Below are 21705 nucleotides of genomic sequence, written 5' to 3' on the forward strand. Positions count from 1 at the left end.
ACCAGCAGAATACCGGCTAGCAGAAATATGCAAGCGGAGAGAGCCTATTTCTGCTACTGTATATATTTTAAAGGAAAAAGCATACTGATAATTACGAAAAATATAGATGCCCTTTTCAAAAAATAATTCAAAATTAACCAAGCATAAAATATGTGAAGGGATTTTTTTTCTTCAAATTCGTTACGTTTCAGAATAAATTATAATCATATGCGAAAAGGGGGGGTACACTTCCAAACACGTGTCCTATTTCGGGGGGAGGGCAATCTTGGCATATTATTTTTTTAAAATCAACTGTTGTTTTAGTCTAAGAACACAAATAAGGTGGACCTGAAAGTGCCCATCCCCTAAAAATGCATGTTTTACACCTTTTTTTTTTAATTTTATAAATTACTGACTTAAGTATCACATTAGCTGGTAAAAAAAAAAAAAAAAAAAAAAAAAAAAAGGGACTCATGCACTTATTGATCCGTGCTGAATAATAACGTTATTATTTAAAAAGCCATTCTTAACATGACGAGGGAGGGTGTTTTGTACCTATTTTGTACTTTAACTTTACAATTAAATAAAAAAAAAAAACATAAAACTTTAATTAAACTTGGGAATACGATTAAAAAAATAGTGCGGATCAATAAGTGCATTAGCACCGAAAAATTTTTGAAAAATAATAATTTAATTACTTTTAAGAAAGGGGTTCACTTTCTCGTTATAACGTTGTCGTTCTATATCATTGCTAACTGAGTTACTATCCATTTCTTTATCGACGGGTCCGGGTCACGTTATAACGAGAAAGTGAACCCTTTCTTAAAAGTCATTATTTTTTTTTTTTTTCCTGCTAATATGATATTTAAGTCTTGATAATCGTCGGAAAAAACTTTAAAACAAAAATAAAAAAACACGCATTTTTCGGGGATGGGCACTCTCGTACAGGTCCACCGATCAACGTATTAATCAACTTTTAATTGAAATGATCAACTTTAGTAATTCAATTATAATTGTATAAGATTACAGCTCCAAACAGATTAGTTAAAAAAAAAAAAAAAAAAAAGTGTTTTCTAGCGACTACGAAAACTGAATTATTTTTAATTTATTGAAATAAAAACAAATTTATGAAATAAATCCAACAGAATTTCGATTTCTCCATAAACAAGCTAATTTTGAGCTAAAAAAAAAAAAAAAAAAAAAAAAAAAAAAAACTTTTTACCCCTCCGAAATTTGGAACTGTCAAATAGAAAGTTATATAAAAATATCTTTAAAATTTTTAATTCATGTATTAAAATAATTGAAAGTTTTGGAAGCTTTTTACATCAAATCATTTTATGAATAGAAATTAACAAAATGACAAAATTAGTTATAATTTTAGAACAAGTTGATTCATTTGACAATGACCAAACGATACCTTAATTTAATTGTCAAAATCTTCAAAAAGACCCCGGGCAACGCTAGGTTTGTACACAGTCATTTTGTATTTGTATTTAAAAATTGGTACTTTTGCAGTTTACGGACCGTCCTATTTTTTTTTTTTTTTTTTTTTTTTTTAATAGATAGGATTCTAAAGTTAAATTCAATGTTTACGTTATCTTTTATTTAGTGTTGAAAGTAAAGAATAGTTAACAAAGCCTTCCTAACCACGGACAGAAATACTAAAAATGTTTAATTTAAAAACAATAAGACTGATACATATTTTTCATGCAATACTTACCTTTTAATGGTAATTTTTAATGTTCAAACTAGATACGTTTGCTTTTTTTTTCTTTTTAAACAGTTTTACAAAGGATTGTTATTATTTCACATTACAAAATTAAAATAATTTTGGAATTTGAAATAATAATAAATGAAATACAAATAATACGTAACAAAATGAAATTATGAATACTAGGAGTAAGTCAAAAATATCTGGACTAAAATACCTGTAAATTATAAAATTACCAATCATGCCTCTTTAGTGTCAACTCTTATTTGTTAGTTTATAAATACTATATGAAGACAAATTTAAATTCTCATTTATTTTATGTCATAGTCCCTAAAATTGTCTCCCATATTCAAAATTCCGTAATTATTTGCGATGGTTGCAATTATATTCCTTCTTTTTAGTAAAGTAGTTAAACCTCAGGATTATTTATTTTTTAGAATTGGGATTGTTGTTATTATTTATTTTATTTTTTTTTAAAGTTTAGTCACGTTAAATGTGTTTTCCCATGGCCAGGGTCGAATATCAACGATTTGAGGTTAGGTTATGGACGAAAGTGAAATTATAAAATGTCATAAATCATAAAAAAGATATTCTTTTTGCCCGTTTTTTTCTGTTTTATATTGTGTAGAGAGGACGACTTCAAATTGTGGAAGAAAAGGGACTATTAAAAAGGTGTGTAACAAGAAGCCTTTGTTGTTTGTTTTTCATTTAATTCTCTTATAATTAGGAATTGCTAAGCAAAATGATGAATGAATGATTAATCAAAATGAATAACGAAAACAAATCTATTCTTATTGCATTTTTTTTTTTTTTTTTTTTTACATTTCGATAATTTTCAATTTAAAATGTTCCTTTTTTAGGCATGTCAAGCGCGAATGAAGACCCCACGATATTATTGCAAATCCTTTGATCAAAATGAAATATACTTAGGACACTTGTTGTAATTTTTTCTTTTAGTTTTAATAAGTCTTGTTTCATCTACAAATAAACAATTTTAAATGTTAAGCATTAATGACATTTTGAAATATCTGAGGTTTTTAAACGGACTTGTTTGAAATTCAATCATTGTTAAAAGATAGCTTATTATGAATTCAATTTTATGGTAAATCTGTAGACATGGCACAATTGAAGTGAAATTCATACGGCATTTAAATAGAAAAGATTTTTTATATAAAAAGTGGGGAGTATCGTTTTATGAGATCGTTAAGGAAAGGAAAAAAATGTTTTTCAAACTCACCAATTATTATTTGAAATTCAGTTTTTAAAAAATTGCGTACAAATATTGGAAAACCCAACTCGCACCGTTCAAACTGAAACTAAGATTAGCACGAATGACTCGTATTTCTACCATGTATTAAGCAAATAGTTTTTGTTTGTTTGTTTTTATCTTAAAATAAGGAAAGTAATTAATAATCATTTATTTATTCATTTATTTATTCATTTATGATTATAAAAATAAATGCATAAAAACATCCTTGAGTGTAAATAAATTTGTACGAATCTCTGGATTGAAAACTCAAATTAAAATCGACATTTCTTTAGGTCAAGTAATTTCGAATTTTTTTAAACCTAAAGAAAAAAGTAATTTAAAATTACAAAAAACAAAAAATATTATTCAAATGCTAGAATTTTGAAGTTAAATTACGAAAAAAATGTTTATTTTACTGTTACCCTCTAAAAATTATATTCAATATTTTACGGATCTTCTTTGACAAAGGAGCCATTTATTTGTTTTGGTATATTTCTCTTGTTATCTCGTTCCAAGTGTGGAGACAAAAATCAATTCCTGGTTTGAAATGGTACTTTTTCTCCTGAAATAAAATTCTTAATTTACTTTATAAACCTTTATAAAATTGAACTTCGTTTATTGCATTTTTCCCCCAATCTCGATATATTAAATTCGAAGGCGTTCAAAGAAAAGTTGCTAATGTATGCTCGCTTATTATCGACAGTTAAATAAGTTTCGGTCTTATTTCAAATAAACTAATTTTGTATTATTCTAAACTTAACATAACCGTTCCATTTAAGACGATTGCACGTAACGTCATGAAAAACTTGGAAAGAAAAAATAAACAAAAAACGGATTTGTATTACTGTACACATAGATTCGAAAAAGTTGTCAAAAAACAAATATATTACAAATAAATGTTATCAAAGGCAAGATAAGTTACTTTTCTACCAAACTGGATATATTTTTCGTGTTTTTATTCAATGTAACATGTTTATTCAGCTCGAAAACCATACAGTGTTTACCGATGAACATTCAAGGTGGCGTCTGATTCTTTCTTTAACACGGTAAGTTTGGGAAAAGATGTTATAAATAAAAAACCGGATAAAATACTGTTAAAAACTCGCTCAATATATGTTACCATGACATAGGTTGGTTTTAAATAGTATTTTGTATAGTTTTTTTTTTTATTTATAACACCTTTTTCCAAACTTAGGTGTTAAAGAGGGTGTGAGACGCCATCTTGAATTTTCGAATACATCGGTAAACACTGTATGTTTTTCGAGCTGAATAAATATGTTACATTGAATAAAAACACAAAAAATATATCCAGTTTGGTAGAAAAGTAACTTATCTTACCTTTGATAACATTTATTTGTTATATATTTGTTTTTTGACAACTTTTTCGAATCTATGTAATAAATGTAATAAAAACCCATCACTAATCCTAATTTAGAGTGGCAAGATTGTAAAATCATACATAATCGTCTAAAAATCAGAATACCACATCAAAAAAAAAAAAAAAAAACGCACAGGATTAATTTCTACAGGGGGGAAAAGAAGAAAATAAAACACAGGTTAACTCTCCTAAAACTCTAAATTTATAGGTGTAACTGATTACCCACTAAAATAATTGTTGTAATCATTACTATTTCAGAAATAAATCATTTTAAAGAAAATACTGTCAAAATTAATCCAAACTATTCGCTCTTAGCATTTGTGAACCATTTGTGTTTAAAATAAAAATAAAAAATTAATATAAATTTTGAGGCCCTGTCTAAAAGCAAGAGACTAATAGGAGATCAGTCCACATGTGGCAACAATACTCCATGCTTTGGCGAATGTTGGCTTTGTAGAAATACAGGATACTGTCAGATGTAAGTTGTTTTCTGGCATGGTAAAGAGAGAGTTCACCTTCCTTGAAATGTCTTTGATATATTTGTTTCAATTCATGTTGTCTGTGAATGTTACGCCAAGGAGTTTGAATGATGAACTTTCAAATAGAGTGTTATTATTCATTGCAACCGGCAATTGAGAAGGTTTCTTGTGATTGTTAAAGGAAAGGAGCTTAGTCTTTGTAGAATATGTTACAATGATCAGAGCGTTGATGGTGTAAAGATAAAAGCTTGGTTTTAGATGCATTAAAAGTAACCAGCTACCTCTTTCCCCATTGTACCACTTGCTCAAGATCAGAGGAGAGAGAATCAGAGAGAACTTGGTAATTTATGGTCTTAGATGTGCTACCATAGATAGTAGTGTCATCAGCATAAATGTCTACAAATGATGTAAGGATGTGATTTGGAAGATCATTAATGTAGATCAGGAAGAGAGTTGGGCCCAGGATGTACCCCTGAGGGACTCCAGCATTAATATTGAGAACTTCTGATTTCTGCCCATCAACCACTGCCCTTATGAACCTATCAGAGAGAAATGATTTAATAATTGAAAAGACATTTCCAGCTATATCGTAGCTGGAGATCTTGTGAAGTAAACCTTTATGCCATACTCTATCAAAGGCCTTTGATATGTCAAGAGCAATTGTCCTAAAAAGATAGCATCTGTCGAGAGATTCACTAATCCTATGAGATATAACTGTAAGCACATCTGCTGTAGATCTAGCAGAATGGAAACCATATTGCGTGTCACTAAGAAGGTTATTTTTGCTGAGATGGTTGATTACTTTTCTATTTAATACAGATTCCAGCAACTTACTCATGACGCACGAGACTTATTGGCTTGCACTGAGAGGGAGATGAGCGATCACCTGAATTCTTAAATACAGGGCATACTGATGAGATCTTCCAGGTTGATGGGAAGCAGTTCTCCTTAAGACAACGTTTAAACAGTTTTGTAAGTTCTGGTTGAAGTTCTTTGAGTACTATAATTGGAATACCGTCCGAGCCGGTTGCTTTACTGGAATCAAGGTTCTTGATTAGCTTGGCAACATCACGTACAGATATTTGTATATCACATAGCGTGTTTTCTGATACAGGAGGAAATATTAGAGGTTGGCGGCCTTGGTTGCAAAGGGTAGAATTAGCTGCAAAATTCTTGGCAAAGAGTTTGGCTTTGTCTGATGCTGACAGATTACCTCAAGTCCATTGATGATAGATGGGATAGAGCACATGCTTCTGTTCAGGATTCTGTTTGCTATTTGCCAAAACTGGTGGGAACCAAGCCGCTGTTAAGCTACTTTGGACTTGACGGACTGAGCATACAACTCTCTTGCGTTCTTTATCAGTTTTTTACAGTGGTTGCTGGCAGTCCTGAAAGCGGATTTAGTCAGTACATTTATTACGTTGGAAGCAATAGAAAATGTGATTTCTGTGCGCAATGGCAACAGCACATTCTGGAGAGAACCACGGCTGGCTGTTAGGTTTTTGCTGGAATTTTTTTGAGGGTATGAAACGATCTATACCTACAATTAACCATTCCATCAGGTCTGATACTATAGAGGACACATTCTTTTTAAACATGGAACGAAGAGGTAGATCTGATATAAATGTACGGAAGCTATCCCAGTCAGCCATAGAGTATCGATATACTGTACGATGGAGAGATACATCTGAGGATTTATTACATTTCATTTTTATCTTAACAGAGTGGTCGGAAGATCCAAGTAGAGACAGAACGGAAGCTGAACACTGTTCAGGGCAAGTTCTGAGAAAAAGGTCTAGGAGACTTGCATACAGACCGTCAGTATTGGGCACACGGATGAGTTCGTGAACAAGCTGAGTGAGGTCATAAGCAATGGAGAAATCATGATAGAACTCCTCCCTCATCATCGGTCTTGTTTGAGTGAGTTAACCATTCCACATTTGAACATTAAAGTCTCCACAGATATGAATATTAGCTGAAGGATAAGCAGATAGGACGTGGTCAATTTTCTCAGATATGCTTTTAAAGATAGTAACTCCACTGTTGTGGGAGCGATAGAGAGCAAATATAAATGCAGTAGTTTGAGCAAGTGCAACCCAGAAGCACATATAGGGTAAGTTAGGATCTTCTCTGGAGATGTCCCTACTAATGTAAAGCCATCTTTTATATAGGCACATATTCCATGCCCATGGCGATCTTGGGGGTCAGATTTGGAAGTTAAATTAGAGTATCCTTTAATTACGAACTCCTCTAGGGAAATAGTCTGTCTAATGCCAGTTTCGCTTAGAAATAATATGTCTAGTTTAGTCTCCTGTAATTGTGTTTCAACCTCTAGAAGGTTACAACGTAGACCCCTGATGTTGGAAAAGGAGACATGGTAGTGGGGGGTCTACGTTAGAAGTTGGAGATCCAGGTTTAATCGTGTATTTTTTATTGAAACTTTTCTTAGCTAATCACATGAGTTACTTGCCTTTCAATAAAGCAGGTTCGCTAGCTTTACAGGTGAGGCTCTTGTAAACATGTCTTTGTGTTGTTTCTCGTTACTAACCCAAACTTTAACATGGTAGCAATGATAAAATAAAAATGAACATAGAATGTTACGGTGGACATACACAGAGAACAGTTAATTTGCTCTGGAGTCTGGCAATATTTTTATTACCAGCCATCACAAAGTGTGAGTCCATATTATAAACAAAGGACGCCATTTTGGAAATTTGATGAATAAAACTGTAAGTTACCTATTCTTTCTGTTCATGACTTTGTATTGATGATGTTGAACCACATAAGTGAACCACTCATCTGCTGGGAACTGTCAAATTTGGTGAAATCCCTCAAATTTTTCAAACAATGTGTTGTACTTCTCTGTGGAACACATTTCTGAGGACAGGTAAGTCGACTACATCCTTTTATTATCTGGAAAGAAAGATTTAAGGTAGTATAACTCGTGGTCGTTCAAAAATGAAGCTGGTAGATACAATCCAGTGGCAATTTGGGAGAAGTTTTATAACCAAATAGAGCCAAAAACAAACTTTCAAATTGCATGCTTCTACTTGCAAAATTACGCACAGAAAGAAACTGAGAACATTGACGATTTTCTAGCAGGATACAAGCTGCAGGCACAAAAATGCAATATCAGAGATGAGCATGAGATGGAAGACTGACTAACCAATCAGATCATTGCTGAAAAAAAAATACCCGGAATTACAAAAATGACTACTTAGCAAAACTGAGGCAATGTCTATGCCAGAAGTTCTCAATTTATATAGAAGCTTGAGGCAGCACTTGTCCATCCTGTAGTCAGAAGAACTACTGAGCTAAAGTGTGCCACAGTAATAAAGTAAAAAGGGAATCCTGACAGATAGCCTCAGACAAACAGGTTTATTAAAGACAAAGACTCACACTAATGCACCACGTTTATAAAGACTAACAGAACTCTATTAATATTTAGGACCAGATAAATGACAACTTTAAGAAAATGTCTTTTTATTCAGTTGAAAAAGCATTAAAAACTCAGTCAGAAGTATTCACCATGTTATGATGTTATGATTTAGATCTCGTTTTGACTTGAGGATGCCGTCATACTGTCTGCCACGTGTCACCGTGACGACCACCACTCAAGTTTCATGATTCCTGACCGCTTTGGGGAGAAATTGACTACGTAGGGATTCACTCTACAATCGCTGCCATGGCACCAAAGTCGAGGCACATGATCATGGTTACCTCCACGAAATTACGGGCAGAACGCTTAGATGCCTTACACACCGTAGCGAAAATAACAACTCAAAAGAAACACAGTTTTTTCGACCTGGGGGCAATTTCTTCATCACTGACCATTGTCTACAACTACGTCCGCCTGCCTGCTATATTTAGCGAAGACAAGGAAAAGACAGCAGAAGGACCACCGGCCTCGCCATCACTACAACGCTACGGCTGTCGCGACCAATACTACTACTACTACAAACGGAGGCTTCGTCGCGCCTTGTAAACAACAACAACTATCGCCATCAACACAGCATTATAACCAGCACTGCTGCTACTACTACTACAACGAAGGCTTCGTCGCGCCTTGTAAACAACAACAACTATCGCCATTAACACAGCATTATAACCAGCACCGCTGCTACTACTACTACAACGAAGGGATCGTCGCGCTTTATAACAACAACAGCAACAACAACAACAACAATCTGCCATCTTCACCCCAATGACAGCTCGTTATTATTCTGTGTTATTTATTCGAAAATAAATTGTTGAGTTCGTCCAATTTTTAATCCTGTGTTGTCTATTCTTTTTGCTTGTCACCATACGCTTCGTAACATAACAACCACATTGGATGTAATACTACCAAATATGAAAAGTGTGCATGAATTGAAAATTAAGGTAGACTCAGGAAATACATTCCCCTTACGCACATTTCAGCAAATGTTTCCAGAATGGAATCCAAGCGCAACACAGAAAGAAACTGCAGTATGCGCAGCTTACAACAAATTCAGTATTCCACAATATAAATTAATATAGGTTTAATGAGCATGCAAGAATGAATGGAGGTGCTTTAATTTTTATGTAGCAACCTCACAAGAACCTACTATGCTAGGGCAACCCTCCTTCCAGAACTTGAAGCTACACAGCTTCATCTAAAGAACAAAGTGTGCCCCAGCATGTCCAAATTAATTTGATTGGGTTGGTAACTTTGCAGAAAAATACAACATTGTGCTTCAACCAAAAAATCACCTGATACTTCATGCCCTATCTACATGAGGGATGGAATAAAATCAGAACTGGATGAAATGCTATCTCAGGGCATAATCTGTAAGGTTGATGAGCCAACAGACTGGGTTGATTATCATTATGTACAAGATCAATGCCAAACTCCATCTATATTCAGCCCTTAAAAATCTAAACAAGGACATCATTGTGTTCGTTACAACTCTACTTTCAACCGAGTCGTTGTTTGTTTCGTTCACCACACTCTTTTCTTCTACCTCTTCTTTTACACACCTCCGTTCATTTCCGTGACTCAAAATCGTCTCACTTCCTGCTTTTCTTTCCTCGTTATTTATGGAATCAGGGTACGAGATTCTCAGAGATTCCACAAGACTTTTTTCCACATAAACGCATGCAGGCGCCATCTTGATTCTTAGTTTGTGCTCTGCAGGCACAAACGCGTAGCCTCTTTAATGGTAAGCCACTTTCTCCACACTCCCCCCTGATCTCATGATCACAGAGACGACAGGGGGGGTGGTGATCGCTGCCGTCGGGTGCTTCTACGAAGGGGGACAGTGCTGTTCTCGTCTTCGCGTGCGCTCTCATCCACCGCCTGATGGTTGGAGAAGGCTTCATCTCCGTGGAGGTTACTGATATCAGAGTCACTGCTTGATAGGGATGGTGCAAACCAAAGCGATGGCCCACTCGTTTCAGAGTCAGAATCACTCTCATCATCCACTGGAGGTGGTACATGTGTCGCCGGCCGTAGGTCCCTAACGTGATGGGGTACACCATCAACCTGGACACACTGCTGACTCACCACATCGGTCACTGTGCCTCGTTTATACTTGTTAGTACATCAGTTTCCTGGCGGCTTCACCCAGACAGCATCCCCTTTGGCATATCGATTCCGCTCTATCTCAGTGGCCACAGTTGTATCGGGGTGGATTCCTTTTTCTCGGACACGGTACTGATAGATTGCGTTTGCAGGCACCGTTCCTGGAGAGACGCCATCCTTTGGCATGAGATTATACCAGTACACAGCTTCTGCGATGGTGCACTGCTTCCTGGCTGCAATTGTTTTGATGCTGCGATGGCTTCTCTCAGCTATACCATTGCCAGAAGGCACTTAAGCGCATCTAAGCCGCAGCCACACACCCCATTCTTGTAAGAACTGCCTCATCTGATGGCTGCAAAAGGCTGGGTCGTTGTCTGTCAGCACTTCATCAGGCGCACCTCTTTCACAGAACACGGATGACAGCTGGCGAATAATGTTGCAAGAGTCCTGGTGCCCGAGGAGTCTCCAGACTGCGAAACGTGTAGGCCCACAATCGATGAGGGTAAGGAAGTGGTTGCCACCGTAGTGTGTGATGTCCATGCCCACTCTCTGCCACTTACCACTCACTCCTAACTCCCCTTTCTTTCATCGTGCTGGAGCTGGGTCGATGGATTGGCAGGCCTCGCAACTTTCCACCACTCTTCGGATATCTTTTTTTTCTACTCCTGGATCAATCATCTTGACAAAGTACAGTGTCCGCTTGATGCCAGGATGTCCACACTGTCGATGAATGTTCATGATGCGCGCTGTATCCACATTACACACAACTGCTGCACATGTGTTTTGCAGATTATCAGCATCTCTCCAAGCACCAGCCAGAAGCCATCGTTGAGGGACTCTTGTCAAAGCATCTGCTCTGTTGAGCGCAGACCTGATCAACACTACGTCCACGGTCAGGTCATACTCCGTGATGATGTCGACCAAGGTGGCAAGCTGTCTTCGAATTAACATCTCATTCGATGCTCGTGTCGTCAGCCGTGCTCTTCCACTTAATGCATCGGTTATCCACCGATGAGTGCATGCCGAGTCAGTCATGATATGTAGAACCTTGGCGTGCCATTGAAGCGCCACGTTAACGCCCTTCAATGTGGCATCAAGTTCAGCCAGGTTTATGTGCCTCGAATCATTCTCTGGCCGAAGCCAACAGGCATCTTCAATAATGGAATCATTAACTGCAAGGGCAACTCCAAGGGCCAGTGAACTAGCATCCACCCAGACCGTGAACTCATTCCCGCTGACGCACCACTTTCCCTGAACGGGGTCATCACTGGTCACTCTGGACACAGTCTCTGTCAACATGCTCATTAAGGTGACATCGTGTACTGCATCGTCTCATCCCGACGACACGGCTGTTGCACATCTCTTTATGGCTGCCACGGTCACTCTGAGCCAACCGCACACAGGGAAATGGCCTACCATCTTTCCACAAAGCGAAAACACTGTTCGTCGAGTGATGTTTGATGGGACCTTGGGAACGTGACTTCCTCTTCTCCAGCAAAGTCCCTCCTTGCTATTGCGCACGTGCAGGCCGAGAACTTTTGCTCCATCACACAGACGCTCTGGTTCCTTACATGTCAGTCCAAAGCTTTCAAAGTGCATTCTAACCGATTGCGCTGACATGAGGTTCTCATTGACGAATATATCATCGATGTATGAGGATGTTGTCTGTTGCACTGCCTCATCTTGCTGCCGGATAGCATGCATGATTGCTGTCATAATGCCTGGGGCCACATTTAGACCGAACCCTAGCCTGGTTAGACAATATCGGGTTCCTCTAATTTCCACAGTCTGAAATGGCCTCAATTTCTTCTCAATGCGTATTTGCAGATAGGCCCTGCATAGGTCCAGAGTTGCCACGTTCGATCCCTGCTGTTGCCACTCCCTTAATTTGAGTGCACACACATCAGCCCTTGCTGTATATGGGTCGACATGCTCATTGAGCTCACGGTAGTCTAGGACGGGGCGGACCTTTTGTTTGGTCTCTTGTACAACGGCCATCAAGGGAATCAGCCCTCGCGGGGGGCCAAGCTCATCCTCTGGGTATGGAAGAAGCCAGCCATTGTCGATCCACATTTGCAGTTCTTCTTCATACTGTTCCCTTAGCCACATGGGTGGGGGATATTCCAATAACCGGTTCTGCAAGGATATTGGTGGCTGATCGTTTGACCACTTCCAAGACGCCGTCCATGCATTGGTATTTCTATCATACTCTGCATGAAAGTCAGGCTCGTCGAGAGTTATGGCAGCACAAACATGTTCCTCACATCGGGAGAACTGTACCTTGCCGGTTCTGTCCACGGTAATTCCACCCAGTTATGTAATCAAGTCCATACCCAGGAGTAGGTCGTACCCGAGAAGCTCTCCCTCCATCACCAGGGCTCGCACGGCTACTGCAGGCCCGTCGTTGATGCTTGCGTGGATAATGCTCACCTCACAAGAGGCTAGTGAACCTCCGCCTACAGTTAGTACCGGAATTCTCTCTGCTTTCCAAGTGGCACAGCATATCTTGCTTACGAGAGTCTGGGTGCACCCAGTGTCCACAAGTGCGAGGCACTCGCTTCCATTAATGTGTATGCTTACAGTGGGTAGCGCCTTGCTCAATGACGATCTGGGGAGAAGACTGGCGCTGTAGCTTCTTCCTCTTGCCCATTTCCCGGACAGGTGCGGGCCAGGTGTCTGCGTTTTTTGCACTTGTAGCACTGCGGCCCGTCAAGTTTCCGAGTTGGTTGACGTGACGAAAGACAATCACGGGCCAAATGGTTGGGTCCTCCACACTTATAGCAGGTTGTAGCTGCGCCCAGGTCCTGCAATCCAACCTGTGATGGTTGTACAGCTGCCACTTGGTCTATAGTGTTAGGGCTTTTCTTTAGTATTGCTCGTGCCCGCGCCAATACTTCCGATATGTCCATCTCGTCCACTTAGGATGAGGCACGGAGCAGATCTTCCACACTCTTAGGTAATCCTGCAACAAAGGCGCACACCAAGCCTTTGTCTGACATCCCTCCAAAAAGGACCGATAGCTTTTTTAGCTCAGCCAGATACACATCCACCATTTCCCCGGGATGTAATTTTTGGGCCATGAATTCCTTCCATGCAGTAATTGGGTCTAATGCAAATGCTGTAAAAAGGGCGCGCTTGATGCAGGCAAAATCTGTTTTTTCCTCATCAGCCAACTGTTGGTATACTGCATATGCTCCCCCAGTGAGGCGCATTGGGACCACGCATTCTATACGCTTCACCCCACTGAGCTGACATATTAATTCTGCTTTTTCCACCCATTCCTGCACTGAGTGATCAGTGCTACTGCCATCAAGCAGGGGAATTAGCTTGGGGTCAAATCAAATTTCTATCATACTCTGCATGAAAGTCAGGCTCGTCGAGAGTTATGGCAGCACAAACATGTTCCTCACATCGGGAGAACTGTACCTTGCCGGTTCTGTCCACGGTAATTCCACCCAGTTATGTAATCAAGTCCATACCCAGGAGTAGGTCGTACCCGAGAAGCTCTCCCTCCATCACCAGGGCTCGCACGGCTACTGCAGGCCCGTCGTTGATGCTTGCGTGGATAATGCTCACCTCACAAGAGGCTAGTGAACCTCCGCCTACAGTTAGTACCGGAATTCTCTCTGCTTTCCAAGTGGCACAGCATATCTTGCTTACGAGAGTCTGGGTGCACCCAGTGTCCACAAGTGCGAGGCACTCGCTTCCATTAATGTGTATGCTTACAGTGGGTAGCGCCTTGCTCAATGACGATCTGGGGAGAAGACTGGCGCTGTAGCTTCTTCCTCTTGCCCATTTCCCGGACAGGTGCGGGCCAGGTGTCTGCGTTTTTTGCACTTGTAGCACTGCGGCCCGTCAAGTTTCCGAGTTGGTTGACGTGACGAAAGACAATCACGGGCCAAATGGTTGGGTCCTCCACACTTATAGCAGGTTGTAGCTGCGCCCAGGTCCTGCAATCCAACCTGTGATGGTTGTACAGCTGCCACTTGGTCTATAGTGTTAGGGCTTTTCTTTAGTATTGCTCGTGCCCGCGCCAATACTTCCGATATGTCCATCTCGTCCACTTAGGATGAGGCACGGAGCAGATCTTCCACACTCTTAGGTAATCCTGCAACAAAGGCGCACACCAAGCCTTTGTCTGACATCCCTCCAAAAAGGACCGATAGCTTTTTTAGCTCAGCCAGATACACATCCACCATTTCCCCGGGATGTAATTTTTGGGCCATGAATTCCTTCCATGCAGTAATTGGGTCTAATGCAAATGCTGTAAAAAGGGCGCGCTTGATGCAGGCAAAATCTGTTTTTTCCTCATCAGCCAACTGTTGGTATACTGCATATGCTCCCCCAGTGAGGCGCATTGGGACCACGCATTCTATACGCTTCACCCCACTGAGCTGACATATTAATTCTGCTTTTTCCACCCATTCCTGCACTGAGTGATCAGTGCTACTGCCATCAAGCAGGGGAATTAGCTTGGGGTCAAATCCTGACGTCATGCCGGAATAGCTTGTGTTCGTTACAACTCTACTTTCAACCGAGTCGTTGTTTGTTTCGTTCACCACACTCTTTTCTTCTACCTCTTCTTTTACACACCTCCGTTCATTTCCGTGACTCAAAATCGTCTCACTTCCTGCTTTTCTTTCCTCGTTATTTATGGAATCAGGGTACGAGATTCTCAGAGATTCCACGAGACTTTTTTCTACATAAACGCATGCGGGCGCCATCTTGATTCTTAGTTTGTGCTCTGCAGGCACAAACGCGTAACCTCTTTAACGGTAAGCCACCTTCTCCACAATCATGCATTGCCACCATAAGACCTCAACAATGGAGGAACTCTCACACAAATTATCCGGCACTAAATTCTTTTCTAAGCTTGATGCCAAAAACAGGACTGGTCTGTCAAGCTAGACAGGGAGTCACAATTATTAACTACTCTCTCTTCGGAAGATATTGCTTCCAAAGAATGCCTTTTGATTTAGTTATGTTCCAAGATTTTTTCCAATAGAAGATGGATATGATCATAGAAAAGTGCACTGGAACTTTAGTGTTGATTGATGTGTGATTGTCTTCAGACAAAGCAAAGAACACAACCACAACCTATGAATGTTAATGAAAACAGCACGAACTGCAGGTCTCACATTTAACAGAAACAAGTCAAATTCTTAAGTGCTATTTTCAATTAAAATAGGATACATCCAGATATCCAAGAAGTAGAGGAAATAAAATCACTCTCTAGTCCAACTAACGTAACAGAGCTACAAAGGGTACTAGGAATCACTACCTACATGGCACCTTTCATTCCTAGGCTTTTGGACCTCACAGCAAACTTTAGGGAAGTTCTTCAGAAGGAAACTGACTATAAGTCACCAGAAGTCCCTGCAAGAGATAAAGGATTTGATATGCAAGGAAATACTACTCTGTTATTATGACCCTTCTAAAAAGTCCATAATATAAGTTGATGATTGGGAACGACCCTAAAGCAGGATGTAAAACTCAGCCATTGCTTCAAAATCTCTAATCCAAGCAGAACAGTGTTATGCCAATATTGAGTGGGAGCTCTTAGCTGTAGTATTTGAATGTGATCGATTTTGCACGTACAGTTACAGCTGCTCATTCGAAGTTGAAAATAACCACAAACCTTTGGGAATGATCTGTGTTAAGAACCTAACCACAGCTTCAATGAATGCTATTAAAACTCCAGGAATATGATATGATCATCAAATATTGACCAGGAAAGAGATGCTACCAGCAGATGGCTTATCCAAACTCAACAAAAAGAACAAAGAAGCTATTATTAAAATAGACTTTGTACAATTTTTTGTAGATCCATCAAGTGACAAATACTAACACAACATTGTGTGACCTAAGGGAATAGATTCTTCAAGAGTGGACAAAATCTCACAGAGAACTCCATAAGGACATTTTTTTTTTTTTTTACACGGTGGTCACCACTTATCAAGGCCCGGAAGCCACTCAGGGATAAGGATTATTGCAAGTACAGTACATTAGCGTGGAGATTTGATGAAGTGTTTACTTAAGGGTGTTATGGCGAGATGAGCAATTCACCGCCGGAACTTTTTATCAAAAGAACGTTATCACCGGTCACCGGTTGTGAGAGCTTTCCCTGGGCGGGAACACTTAAAAACGTAACATGCTGTCTCTGTAAATATTCTCAATAAACTTCTCTATTTCTTTATTAACTTCAGAACCTCTTTATCCATTTATTTTCTTTGTGGAATACCTTTCTTGAATATCCTTTTATTACGGCCACCCACCGCAGGATATATCAACTGACGACGAAGATGAGATACAAACTGTAAATTCATCTGAAAAAAACAAAAAACATCTGGTAACGGAGAACATTATGAAAATTGTTCGCAAAGTTCACTTTTAATTGAAGAAAAAGCTTCTTAGAAAGCAAAAGACTGGTGTCTGCCACAAATTTACGCAAGTAAAAAATAATTTTTATATTATTGACGAGTTAAACTCCATTTTTCTCTTTTTAAACTCCCAAAGAGTTGACGTTATATAACATGTGTGTGTGTGTGTGTGTAAATTGTGACTCTCTTCATGATTAACGGACGTGTTTTTTGTATTTGGTTAATACGATAAAAAACCAACAAATGAACAATACTGAGGAATCTATGTTTATTTAATAAAGAAAATTTTTAAAAGAAGTTTACGTGTGTCTGCTGAAGTAGACGAAAAAAGAGTCCCTTGAAATTTTGTCAAGTGTTATTTTAACGGTGATTTTCTTTTTTTTCGGAACTTTCCTATGTGTTGACAATTTTCTGTGAAAATAAGCATCTTGTTTTTGAACAATATTTTTTTTTCTCTCTGTGGTATACGTTAACTTGCTATTGATACATTTAAATAGAAAATGACATCGGAACAAATAGCGATGTTGACGAAAACGTTAACTGAAAGTTTAATCGCTCAACAAAAAGCCCAAATGGATTTTCAAAAACAAATGCTAATTCAACAAGAACGTTTCAAAACTCTTGTAATACAACAAACGACGGATAATCGCTTATTTTGTGAAACGATTTTTTCAGAAAAATCTAAGGAGGGTGCATCCAGATTTTTTTTAGCTGAGGGTATAGTGAACTCGCTTTCAGAGTTTAAATATGACCCAGAAAAAGGTGACACTTTTCCAGCCTATTATCGTAGGTTTGAAACGATATTTACAAAACGATGCGAGAAGTGGTTGGATGAGGAAAAAATAACACTATTACTCCAAAAAATGGGCACAGAAGAAAATACTAAATTCACGAATTTGATATTGCCTAAAAAAACGGAAGAGATCTCTTTTTCTGAAACGGTGAAAATTTTGTGTGTTATATTCGGTGAAAGAGATAGTCTTTTTCATACATGGTATAGGTGTTTAAATATGTCAAAAGACGAAACTGATAACATTGGGCAAAGTCAACGCCCAGTGTGAACTGTTTAAATTAAAGGATTTATCAGTGGACATGTTTAAGTGCTACATATTTGTCCAGGGACTGACAGCACCGAAGGACAAGGATTTAAGGTCAAGGATATTATCAATCATGGAGCAAGACCCGGAATTGAACTTGCAAAAAGTGACAGAAGAATGTCAAAAATTGATAAATGTAAAAAGGGACACTACGAGGATAGAGGGAAAAGTCACATCCCAAGTCCAGGTAGTAAAACAGAAGACATTTCCAAAAGACAAAGGGAAAAGTTTTGAATGTTGGAGTTGTGCGGGTCCGCACTTAAGAAAAAAACTGCCCTTATAAAGATCAACGTTGTACCAAATGTGGCCTAGTGGGACACCGGGCATCCCACTGCCGAACTAAGCAAGACAAAAGATGGAAATGGAAGCCAAAAGTAAATGTGGTCTTGTCCAAAGAAGAAATAAAACAAGGAGGGAAACGGAAATTCGTTCACACACAAATAAATGGTCACTCAGGAAGCTACTTTTAGACACAGGTAGCGATATATCAATTATCGAAGAAGTGACCTGGAAGAGAATTGGTGGTCCAAAACTGAGAAAAACACAAAAAATTGCAAAAGGTGTTTCCGGAGAGCGATTAAAATTCATGGGAGAATTTAATTGCAGTGTTTCTCTTGGATCGAAAACTTTTTCCTCAAACCTTTCAGTTGTTCCAGGAATAAATTCTTGCCTTTTTGGAATTGATTGGTTTGTTTTGTTTGATTTATGGGAGCTACCCATAAATTCATTTTGCAATAAGGTAAGAGCGTTGGAAAAGAAAAAATCCAAACAAAATGACCATTTTCTGGCAGTGTTAAAAAGTGAATTCCCCAAAGTTTTTTCAGAGGGATTAGGAGTGTGCACCAAAACTGAAGTAAATTTTGAATTAAAACAGAATGTGAAACCTGTTTTTAGACCAAAAAGAAATGTGCCTTTTTCTTCAAAAGAAGATATTGAAATTAAACTAAAAAGACTACAGAAGAATGGTGTAGTCGAAAAAGTTGACTATTCTGAGTGGGCGAGTTCCGCTGTGTATGTTAAAAAGAAAAATAAGAAGATTCGGGTATGTGCCGATTTTTCTACAGGCCTTAATGACTGTCTGATGGATCATAGTTATCCACTTCCATCTCCTGAAGACATTTTTACAAAGCTGAATGGAGGTAGAATTTTCTCCAAAATCGACTTATTGGAAGCTTACCTTCAGGTAAAAGTCAGTGAAGAATGTTCTAAGTCTTTGTGTATCAATACACATCTAGGACTTTTCCGACTAAAAAGACTTCCTTTTGGATTAAAAGTGGCCCCAGCACTATTTCAGCAAATAATGGACACGATGCTTGCTGATTTAGATGTTGCAATCGCATATTTGGATGACATCCTTGTCAAAAGTAAAAATGTACAGGAACATAAGGAACACATCAGAGCAGTTTTCCAAAGAATTGAGGAATTTGGTTTCAAGTTAAGTGCCAAAAAATGTGAATTCTTTTTAAAACAGATAAAATATCTTGGTCAAATTATCGACAGCCAAGGCAGAAGACCGGATCCTCAGAGAACAGAAGCAATCGAGAGGATGCCAGCACCCAATAATGTTGCCCAGTTACAATCTTTTTGGGGTTTGGCTCAATATTATGCTATTTATATTCCAAACATGCATAAGTTGAGAGCACCATTGAATGATTTGTTAAAAAAAGGACAAAAGTCGATTTGGTCAAAAGAATGCCAAAATGCGTTTGAAGATATTAAGAAATGCCTGCTATCAGATTTAGCTCTAGCACATTTTGATCCACAGAAAGAATTGATTGTTGCATCAGATGCAAGTGACTACGGAGTAGGAGCAGTTCTTCTCCATAAACTTGAAGATGGATCAACAAAGCCAATAGCTCATGCATCCAGATCACTTTTGCCGGCTGAAAGAAACTATTCTCAAATTGAAAAAGAAAGCTTGGCGATTATTTATGCCATTAAAAAGTTCCATAGATTTATTCATGGAAGGATGTTTACTTTGCAAACCGACCACAAACCCTTATTGACTATTTTTGGCTCTAAAACAGGCATACATATGCACACTGCGAACAGACTCCAACGATGGAGCATAATTCTACTAAATTATAACTTTAAACTGGAGTACATTTCATCCAAAAATATCAGACATGCAGATGGACTGTGCAGGCTCATCCAAAAGTGTGCTGAACCTTTGGAAGACACAGTAATAGCTGCATTGACAGAGGAAAAAGAACTCTCCGGATTATTGTGCAACACAATCAGAGAGTTACCAGTGACTCTAGACGAAATAAATAAGGCAGCATGAAAATGAAAAAGTTGGTGCAACTAAATGGAAAATCAAAGAAAGACCCTAAAATTTTACCATTTTCCATTTGTGCTCAACCCTTGATGTACGCAGACAGAGTCGTCATACCGACTACGCTTCAGAGAAGAATTTAAAAAAAATTTCATTGTGGTCATCCAGGCATATCGAGAATGAAAGCTTTAATGTGTGGATATACGTATTGGCCTAGGATGGACCAGGACATTGAAAAACTCGTAAGAGAGTGCCAAGGGTGTCAGCTAGCAGTAAAGGCACCACCTGTGCAGATACAACTGTGGCCAAAGACTGATACATCGTGGACTCGGTTACATATCGATTATGCAGGTCCTTTAAGTGGACATTATATCTTAGTGGTCGTCGACAGTTTCACAAAATGGCCAGAAGTGTTTAAATACAAACACCCTACTTCGATGAGTACAATAGACGCACTAAGAGTTCTCTTCAGTCGTTTTGGAGTGCCTAAAACTATTGTCAGTGACAATGGCACCCAACTTACCAGCAAAGAATTTGAAGAATTCTGCAAGGCTCTAGCCATTGAACATTTAACAACGGCAATCTACCACCCAAGGTCAAATGGCCTAGCAGAGAGGTTCGTCGATACATTCAAAAGAGCCTTGAAGAAAAACCAAGGCATGGACACTGACGAGAAGAGTCTTGAACAATTTTTATCGGTGTACAGGATAACTCCGAACCCAAACACTGATACCAGTTTGTCACCAGCCGAACTGATGTTTGCACGGAAAATCAGATCTGTATTTGACAGAATTTTACCAACTGCAACCAGAGTAACAACAGCAAAAGAAAATTTTCCAACAAGATTTTACAAACCTGGTGACAGAATATTCTAGGAGTGGAAAAAATTTTTGGGAGGAGGGGATTATCATGAAAAGAATCGGACACATGCTATATTCTGTAAGAAGTAATAAATTCGACTGTCGCAGGCATATAAATCAGCTAAGACCTCAACACACTGATGACTACAAACAGGCAGAAGAAAATGACCTGCCCCTAGAGGTTTTGTATGATTCTTTTAATATTCCCCAACCCTTAACAGAACTTACTCCAGATTTGAGAGTTCCAGCTTCTCCACTAACTCCACCCACTCAAACGATATTGAGGAGAAAAAGTACAAGGGTGAAAAGAAAAGTTAACCGGCTGAGCCCCAAGCCAAAAAGCAAACGATATTAAGCCAAATTCTCTTGGGAGAAATTGTCTTAGGGGGAGGTGTTTTGGCGAGATGAGCAATTCACCGCCGGAACTTTTTATCGAAAGAACGTTATCACCGGTCACCGGTTGTGAGAGCTTTCCCTGGGCGGGAACACTTAAAAACGTAACATGCTGTCTCTGTAAATATTCTCAATAAACTTCTCTATTTCTTTATTAACTTCAGAACCTCTTTATCCATTTATTTTCCTTGTGGAATACCTTTCTTGAATATCCTTTTATTACGGCCACCCACCGCAGGATATATCAAGTGGGCGGTGCATTAGTAATTTGTTAACGTTGGACTTGAAGACATCCAAGTTGTAGTCAGGTGGGAACCAGGAAGGCAGAACAGAGTTCCACAGGCGTGCAGTTCTAAGAAAGA

General features: G+C 38.7%; 1 protein-coding gene across 4 annotated transcripts in view; it reads right to left on the reverse strand.

Moving 5' to 3' along the window:
* LOC145246005 (uncharacterized) overlaps positions 1-21705 on the reverse strand; it is a 200439-nt gene that overhangs the window by 140699 nt on the left and 38035 nt on the right. For 3 of the 4 annotated variants that reach the window (XM_080107809.1, XM_080107807.1, XM_080107810.1), the window contains exon 1: positions 2928-3081. The gene's annotated coding sequence lies outside the window, so the exon portion shown is untranslated. Of the gene's footprint in view, positions 1-2927; positions 3082-7534; positions 7710-21705 lie in introns of those variants that run through there. The other variant, XM_080107808.1, reaches the window with a different exon arrangement.

The sequence above is a fragment of the Euprymna scolopes genome, chromosome 23 (genome assembly GCF_053919585.1).
Source record: "Euprymna scolopes isolate OS-2025 chromosome 23, ASM5391958v1, whole genome shotgun sequence".
In the NCBI taxonomy this organism is placed as follows: domain Eukaryota; kingdom Metazoa; phylum Mollusca; class Cephalopoda; order Sepiida; family Sepiolidae; genus Euprymna; species Euprymna scolopes.